This window comes from Phascolarctos cinereus, unplaced genomic scaffold (assembly GCF_003287225.1).
Source record: "Phascolarctos cinereus isolate Bilbo 61053 unplaced genomic scaffold, phaCin_HiC Scaffold_1;HRSCAF=81, whole genome shotgun sequence".
Taxonomy (NCBI): Eukaryota; Metazoa; Chordata; class Mammalia; order Diprotodontia; family Phascolarctidae; genus Phascolarctos; species Phascolarctos cinereus.
Window position 1 is genome coordinate 69,986,704 of NW_027555514.1, and position 9,233 is coordinate 69,995,936.

Below are 9,233 nucleotides of genomic sequence, written 5' to 3' on the forward strand. Positions count from 1 at the left end.
CTCCTGGTCCTGGAATCTTCCTGTTCTGAGTCTAGAGTCTCCCTTAGATTATGGTTGGAGCAGGTTGGAGGAGATTGGATACCTCTCATAAAACCTTAAACCCTGGCCCGCCCCTCCTTTGCCTCCCACTGTCAGCTGAAGTGTCTTTAGGGAACAAAAGCTAATTTTAATATTGACTTGAGAAGAAACATCATTAAAAAAGTAAATGTCCCCAAATCTGCCTCTTGGAACCCCCAGCTCCTTTTACCCATCTTCTCCAAGACTATTTCTGACCTGGGCTGGTTTGCCTCTCCTTAGGTAGCCTGGTGGCCCTTCACTCCTGGAGATCTATCATATTGTGCTTACCTTAGTATGGTCATCTTATCAGCTTTCGCTCTACTGTTGCTGAGAATGTCAGAACTCAAGCAATCCACCAGCCTCAGCCACCTCAATGGCAGGGACATAGTGCCACCACTCATTGGCGTGTGTGTGGAAGGTGCCACCCCCTCCAACAGTTGTTAGTATCCCTAATCCATCACTTTGGATTCATTTTGCAGTCCCTAGCATATTGTCAGATACCCTGTAGGCCTTTAGTAAATGCTAGTTAATTGATAGAAAACATAGTGAATTACAAATCCAAGTGTTAGAGGTTATTTAATCCTTTCTGTTATCTATCTCATACTTCTATCAATTTGGATGATCAGGGTTGACCATGGTAATTATTCACTACTTAGCACCATTTGGAAATGTTGTATTTTCATTTGATTGAAATAGAGCAAATCAGAATGACAAATTAAGTAATAGTTTAAAAATAGAAGCAACATGGATAGAAAGCAGGGTTCAAAGCCCTGAAAACCTGGGTTCAAGACCTGCCTCTTCTAACAAATATTGTGTGACTGTATTGCATGTGGCTGAGTTCAGCATTTCACCAATAACATTAACAAGCTGGAGCTAATACAACAGAGGTCAACCAGGATAGGAAGGCATCTTGAAACCATGCCATATAAGGATTAGAGGAATTGGCAATGTTTATAGCCTAGAGAAAAGAAGATTTGGAGCTGACCTGACAGTTGTCTTCAAAGATTTGAAGAGCTGTCCTATCTAAGGTAGAACTGATTTGCTTTCCTTGGCTCTGAAGGCCAAACTAAGATTAACAAGTGGAAAATTAGAGAAGAAGCTGACTTTATATTACAATAAAGAACAACTCCCTCACAACTGAAGTCATTCAAAACCGTAATGGGCCGCCTCAGGCAGTAGCAAGTTTCCCATAGTTAAGAGGAGATATTTAAACGAAGATTGGAAAAAGGCATTTTGTGGCTGTTGTATAGAAGATTCATGCTTTAGGTATGGACTAGTTGACCTCCCACGGTGCTTACAGACCTAAAATTCCATAATTTTATGATTCTTAATTAAGTGCATATAGTAATGGGCCTTTGTTTCAAGGAAAAGCTTAGGACCATTTAAAATAAATTTGCCAGATCCCAAAGTCTCTTCAGTTCAGTTGTAGACCTGACCATCTGTAGTGTCTATCCAAGATTTCTATACTAATGGATAGGTTGTCCATCTAACTGAATATCATCATTGCTCAGGTATTCTTAATTCACTTATTTTTTTTCTATATGGATAATTAGGCCAAAGTCTTTTGTATGATTATGGATTTCATTTAAGAGATTCTGCAATATTCTGGAGCTCAGTGGAACACAATGTCATCCCAAGATATGAGTTTCTGGAGGACCACACCATCTAGAAGAAATCCTTCTTTCTTGCTGAATTTCCGTCATGTTCTTTGGCAAGCATTTGTCCATAGTTCTCCCTTCCACATTGTGACTCTCCCATTGAGGTTTCGATATATCGTGGGTAGGCATAAGAAAATAAATGGGAATTTTGTGGAAGATGTAGCTGATGCGTGAAGGCCAGTCTATAACACAGAAAAAGTTCAGAAACCCAGAAATACATAAAATATATGCATAGTATTATATAATATCAACATATTTTATCTTTTGATACCATAATAATTCAAACTTCTTCGGCTGAGGACCAAAAAATTTCACACGGATTTTCCAGATTGTGGGGGCACTAACCCCTAACCCTCGCCACGTGGAAGGGATAACTATAGTTGTCTTTTCCTCACTTGGTATAAATCATCAGAGGGTTGTGGGACAAGTTTATATCTATTGTTATTATCTTTCAAGGTATCTCATAATTTTGACATATGTATAAGAGAAATCTTGTGGGAAGAGAGTCTTTAAGGTGGAATTTTGTTCTACTGAAGCAAATGCTATTTAAAATATCAACAAGCAATAAGTATAGTGAGATGTTGCATTCTTGACATCTTTTAGTCAAAAATGTGACCTATAGATATGGGATATCACTGAGAAAACTTGGCTGTTCCCTTCTAATATCATTACCAAGCTTGTCTTTGACATGTTTATAGATTATTTTCAAAAATTTTTTTATGTAGCTTGCCAAGTAACTACCCAGGTTTGTACTTGTTGACGGTTGCCTTTTTTTTTTAGTTGAAAGGTTAATTTTTCATCCTTTCCCACATTTATTTTTCATTTTTTGGTGTTAGTGACTTTTTTAAATAGGCCAAGTTGATGTTTTAAGTGCATTTCAGATTTTCTCATTTTTATTTTATCTTCTAGTTTTGTATGATTTTTAATCTTTGCTCTAACAAATTAATGGTCTGACTATATGTAGACAACTGATTCAGAAACACTCCTGTATCAGTAAACAATCATTCATTTCTGTTAATAAATATGACCAACTTAATTTTTATTAATGTACAATGATATTCAATACTCAGAATTTCTAGCATCTTTGATTTTTTCTTGAATAAATTGCTCATGATGTCTCAGTGTAAGGCTTCTTTGCAATTTAGAAGTCATTAGCTTTTCTTATTCTTTACTTTTGAACCATATTTTTCATCACGCATACATATACACACATACACACGCACTCACAATGCCCTCTTTTCCTCTGAAGTCAATAAGTATTGATGCATATATTGATTTGATTTGGAAAGTCTTAATTTTTTTTTAATAAATATTCTCTGCCTCTTCCTCATCTGTATTGGATGTTAACACATAAGCTGAAATTATTTTTATAATGGTCTTTTTGCATCTAGCTATCATGGGCATTGCAGTATCAGGTAACCAAGTATCTCATGAAACGGTGTTACTTATCTGGAACACACAATGAAACTAACTGACAATTCCTTTGTTTTCTTTCCAACGAGAACCTGTAAATTAGTTGCAACTTCCTTGAGATCAAAAATGCCAAGGTGAATATAATTCAGTTACTCCAATAGTACATGCCAGTTGCATTGGTCAATGATCTCAGATTTAGAGTACCTATAGCTAAATTCATGCTTTGAGATTAGGGATTCTTAACCTGCAATCTATGAATTGTTTTTGTTTTTAATTTTGATAACTGTATTTCAAAATAATGGGTTTCCTCATAATCTTATGTATTCAGTTTTATGCATTTAAAAACATCCTGAGAAGGTGTCACAAACCTTCACCAGACTGACAAAGGAGTCCATGACAAAAAAGTATAGGAAACCCTATTCTGGATGATCTAAAGATGAGGTGAACCTTAGCACACACTCTTCCCTTTTTGCTCTTCTGCCATCATCACTGTAGAAGCGGGAGGCATTTGTAGAAGATCAAGGACTATTTTGGCACTTTTTTCCCCTTTGGTTTTGTAAGAGGCCATGGCCAAAGAATTCCCACCAAGTGGCCAACTTACTGGTAATAAACCTGTCTGTACTTAGCTTGGAAAGTAGACCCAGTTGTAGGACTGTCTTCAAGATTAAGGAAATAGCATCAGGCATGCTTCAGGTCAGGTGCTGCTATGGCCAAAATGTCACCCTCATCAATTTCTTTGCTTTAATCTCAGCTACATACTGAAGTAAAGTAACTAGAGAACCCTCTGATGCACCTCTGACATCTTGAATTGAATACCTTCTTTGGTTATCCCACATCTACTACATTCTTATTTCTATAATACCTACTCTTCACCTTCATCAAGACCTCTAGGTTTTAGGCTCCTCCCTGTGCCTCAGCCTAACAGTTTTATTCTGGGTTCACTTTCCTCCTACATGAGCTTTCTGGATCCCGAATTAGCCCTACTGGAGAAAGTCAAGACATACAGTTTGAGCTTAGGCATCACCCTATTGAGTTAGTAGGTCCAGCTAGCCTAGTTCTGTTGACTCAAAATTCTGGAGGCCTCAAAAGAAACTCTTTGTAATACAGCTTGTGTTCTGTGAAATGGTATCATAAGATCAAAGATTCAGAATGGATAGTTCTTTTTAGAGCTTAGAGGTCATTTAGTACAACCTTTATTTTTTCAATTAAGGAAAAAGAGGCACAGAGAGGTTAAATAACTTATCTAAGGTTATAGGGCTATTGGAAGGGACTTTAGAATCTACCCAGTCCACTCCTCTCCCCACCTTCCCCCATTTTACAAATAAGGAGCCTGGAGACAAAGAACTTCAGTGACCTGTCCCGGGTCCCACACATAACAAGTAGAAGAGGCAGGATTTGAATTGGGGCCCTCTGGCTGTGCATACACCGTTCTTTCTCATAGGGATGTCCTATTTTCCCTTAATCATCCTTTATATCTATATTATTCATATATTTGTCCCCTAACTCTTTTTAAAATTCTTCTCCATTCCATAAAATTATCACCTTTTGGGGTAATGATTTCCCAGAGTTTTACCTGCTGTATAAAATAAGGCTTCTTATTGTTCTAAACTTACTTCAGTTAAGTTTCAAAGGTCCCCCTTCTTTCTGCACAGCAATTGCATTGTCTTCCTCTAGAGGGAAGTGATTTTTTATAGGGATAGTTCCAGGGTAGAGTCTAGCCTAGACTTTTATTATCCTTTTATTAAAGGGATTTGTTCTGTGAAGTTTGGATTCAGTCAAAGGGCTGCACTTGAGGACCTAGAGGGCTGCAAGTGGCCTTGAGGCTGCAGGTGCCCCACCCCTGGAGGGATTACAAAAGACGCTTGATTTAGCTCTATGGAGCCATATGAGGGGTCTCTGAAACATTCCTGTGTTAAAAGATTGGAGCTGTTTGTTAAAAAAAAATCTTACATTTTCAAAGTCTTGTAAAGAATGGTTTTGGATTCTTTATCAACATCACATGTTTTATATATATAGGTAGCCAGGAAACAAAAAAAAATGCTGGCAATGTTTTCTTTCAGAGATGATTAACAATCCAATCATTAACAGAGGAAACTGTGGTACAGGGGAGGAAAACACTGCACCTGGGCTCAGAAAACTTGGGTTTGAACATGGGCTTTCACAGTCACCAGATGGGTGACCTTAGGCAGGTCAATGGACCTCACTCTCTTCATCTGTAAAATGGGGATAATAATACTTGCAAGCCCTTTAGAAAAGAAAGGCAATTAAAAAGAAACAAATGACTTAAGTGACATTCACTACAATGGACTAAACGTACAAGGATTTACTGACAATGTCTACAATACTCTGTAGTCTCTCACTCCCCTCCTAGGACAGGGGAAGTTTATGAAGGTCCAAGATCTATTCTTTTTGACCTTCATTAGTTTTTAGTTACCTGGAGTTTGATTTCCTTTCATTAATCTTTTAAAAACATTATAGTCATTGCATATATTATTCTCTTGATTCTGTTTATTTTTCCACTCTGTACCAGTTGCTACAAATAGATCCACACATACACATACATACATACACACACATACACACTTATAGTGTCTGACTTCTTTAAGGTATATATCCAATCTGAGCAGTTTAGACATTTTTCTGACATATTTCCAAATTTTTCTCTAGAATGGTTGGGCCAATTCACAATTCCATCAACAATGTATTAGTGTGCCTATTATTATCACAAGCCCTCCTACATCAATTATTTACATTTCTTATTATCTTCTCCATATAATGGGTATAAGATGAAATCTTAAATTATTTTAACTTTTATTTTTTCTGTATTAGTGATTTGGAGCATTTTTTGTATATGAATCTTAATAATTTGCATTTTTCCATTAAAAAGTTTAGTCATATGAAAAATTTTCAACTCAAAAGCATATGGAAGTGATTGTTAATAAATCAAAATAAATTTAAAAAAAATTTAAAAAGTAAAATAAAAATTAAAATAAAAAAAAAAGTTTAGTCATAGCCTTTAACCAATTCTCTATTTTTTTTTAACTTGGACCTATAATTTCATTGGTATGGGGAACTACCAATGAGGAACTGCCTCTATTGATGCAGCATAGTTCCATTTTTGTAATTTAGAGACTTAAATAGTTGCCTGGGGCAGCGAGAGATTGTAACTCACCCAGTGTTGCATGGCCAGTTTGTGGCAAAAACAGGACATGCCTTCAGGTCTTCCTGAAACAGAGGCCAGCTCTTGATCCATCATCCCATGCTGGCTGTAGGCCACTCATCTTCGAGGATACATTGCTTTCAGCTACATATTTACAGCCATTCTTTATATATTATGGATTTACTACAGATTATTCTAAGATGGCTATTGTCATGTTTCTAAATGGCTCAGGGGATAAGAACACAAGGCCTGGGGCCAGGAAATCCCGACTTCAAACCCTGCTTCAAACACTTCTTAGCTGTGTGAGGGAAAGTCACTTAATGGTTTCTAGCCTTAATTTCCTTGTCTCTGAAATGGGGATAATGAAAGCATCTACCTCACTGAGTTGTTATGAGGATCAAATGCAATAGCATAGTAACGTCCTTTGCAAACCTCAAAGCACATTATGATGGTGAACATTATGAGTTAAATTGATCCTGAAGACAGTGGTTCTAGCCCCAGGAGATGTGAAGCCCTTCCTTTACATGATGAAGGCCCCATCACCTTGAGTTTTGGGAGATTTGCCAGGTTAGTTGACATTACATTTCACCATGTGTGCTATTCTGGGTAAAGTGGAACTTCCAACTATTCTTTCCTACTTTCTAGCCATGAACGATCTCTGATTAAATAGGAATTTTTTTTCTAAGAAGTGCCAAATTGATGCAGGTCTTACCCCTCTGACCCTTATGGCATTATCCTAATCTGGGATTATAACATAACAATAAAATTGTGAGATTTTTGACCTGGAGGGCATCTTCAACTCCCTTATTTTACAGATGAGAAAACTGAAGCCCAGAGAGGTAAAAGCACTCACCCAAGGTCATGTAGTTGGGAAGTGGCGGAATCATAGGTGAGATTTTAGGCGTCATGACCTTGGATAGGAGATGGAGAAATTTTCCCATGGATGGCAATGTGCTTCCATGCCAAGTAAACGCAACTGCAAGAGTTTCTGCATTCACACCCCACGCATGCCCCCACGCTACCTCCAGAATCCAAGGCTTCCTCAGAATTTGCCTCCCATCCTTGTCCTTCCACCCATGTCCCCTTGGATTCCAGTTCTAAATACAGGAGCAACTTCCTTAATTTTAGATCCTTTAGGCCAGTTTCTTAGCAGTGGGAAAATTCCTGCAGAATTACCGAGAATGATAAACTCGCCCTTTGTTTCTTGAACAGCACATAAATGCAAACATTTTACTCGTGGAAAGTGCTTAGACATTGCTCATGTGGACAGACGTCTCTTTGTTCCAGGCCCATCCTCCAGCTGGGGACACTCATTTGTAGCCCCGCTGTCAAGCAAGTAGCCGATATGCTCATGCTTGATGTTTTCTTTCTGTTCTGAGTTAAATAGTCAATTGTTCCTTGCCATCTGGACCCTGGTCACCAAAGAGTTACGGAACAAACAGATTTCTTTCTATTTTTGGTTTCTTATTTATAGGAAAAATACACGGGGAAAACATAAGACCGGAAGATAGCAACTATTGTAATTGAGCTTAGGATTCCTTTTTTTTTTCTTTTTTAGATGAAAGCCTACTTCTTTTTCAATCATCCAGCACAGATGCTGATCATTTTAACCAGATTAGTGAAGGTGACTAGGAATTAGATGGCAGAAATGAACTGATTCTTGTCTTAGACTTGTTTTTTAATAGCGAAATTCTGGTTCTAATGGAGAAGGCCAAGTCACTTTTCTTTAAGCCTCACTTTCTTCATGTATAAAATAAGAAAGTTGGATCAGGTGATCTCTCAGGTCATTCCTGGCTCTAAATCCCATGACCTTATTATTCTTTAAAATAGTTATAGCAAAAATTAAAAAATAGCTATAGCCCAGTAAGGGGGATAAGGAGAGGAGGAAAGAAACCTAAGGAAGGATCAGCTAATGTTTAGGCTTCCTGAGGGGAGAGAGCTTTAACAGGAGAGAATGTGAATAGCTGGGAAGGCTTATACAAAAATGAATAAGCTGTAGGGAAGGGAGTCTTGAAAGAATTAGAAGGTAAATGCCAATTAGGGGACGAAAGAGAAAGAGGCCTGTTGCTAAGGCAAGGTGACATGGTGCTTTCTGCAGCTGAGAGAATGATTAGACTGCAGAGGTGATAATAATATACAACTGAGAAAGAAAACTTTAAAGAAACGAATGAATAAGGAGGTAAAGTAAAATAATTAAAATCTTATTTAATGAGATGGAGATGAAGACCAAAAAAAAAAAGAGAGAAAGAAAAAGCAGAACTGAAATATGCTGAGGGAAAAAATTAGTAATACCTCCTCCCTGTGATGAGGGAAAAGGAGAGAAGAAGCCTGATAAATAACAAAACTGAAGATTTTCAAAGAATAAAGAACTGGGCAAATGTGGTAAATAGAAAATTTAGTTTGAAAAGCCGCATTGGTCAGTTTCCTTTAATGGGTCTCTTAGATTCTTAAGGTTGCGAGGCGTTGGGTTGGGGGAGATGTAATCTTCTGATCGTGTACTAGCCTTGGGGACTTGGAGTCCTTCTGCTTTCTATTTCCTTTTTTCTTAATATGACCCATAACCAATAACAAGTTTCTTGACTTTTTTTTCATGTTTCCATTTAAAAAATGGGCCGTTTATGAACGATTAGGGTGTGAATTGAATAGATGGTATTTTCAAAAGGCTTTGAAAAATTATAATGCAATCACTTGTCACCCTAAACTATACTAGCAAACTGACAAATGGAAGCAATTTAATTCCAAAAGCAAAATGTGTTGTTGAATCTCACTAGAGTGGGCTACTCACAATTTTTTTTTAGAACAGGTGGAATCTTCCCATTAGACAGCAATCACCTTGAGGGCAGAGACTGCCCCATTTTTGTATTTGTATCTCTAGTGGTCATACAATGCCTAGCCCAGAGTGGATGCTTCAATAAACATTTGTTGACTTGAATTGTTGCTTGATT

At 37.5% G+C, this 9,233-nt stretch overlaps 1 long non-coding RNA gene across 1 annotated transcript; it reads right to left on the reverse strand.

The window, feature by feature from the left end:
- Positions 1-614: 614 nt before the first annotated feature.
- On the reverse strand, positions 615-7,716 carry LOC144456756 (uncharacterized). Its single transcript, XR_013485824.1, has 2 exons — positions 6,301-7,716; positions 615-1,897 (listed from the first exon to the last, which is right to left on the reverse strand). It is a non-coding gene; the product is annotated as an uncharacterized LOC144456756 (long non-coding RNA).
- Between the last annotated feature and the right edge of the window lie 1,517 nt (positions 7,717-9,233).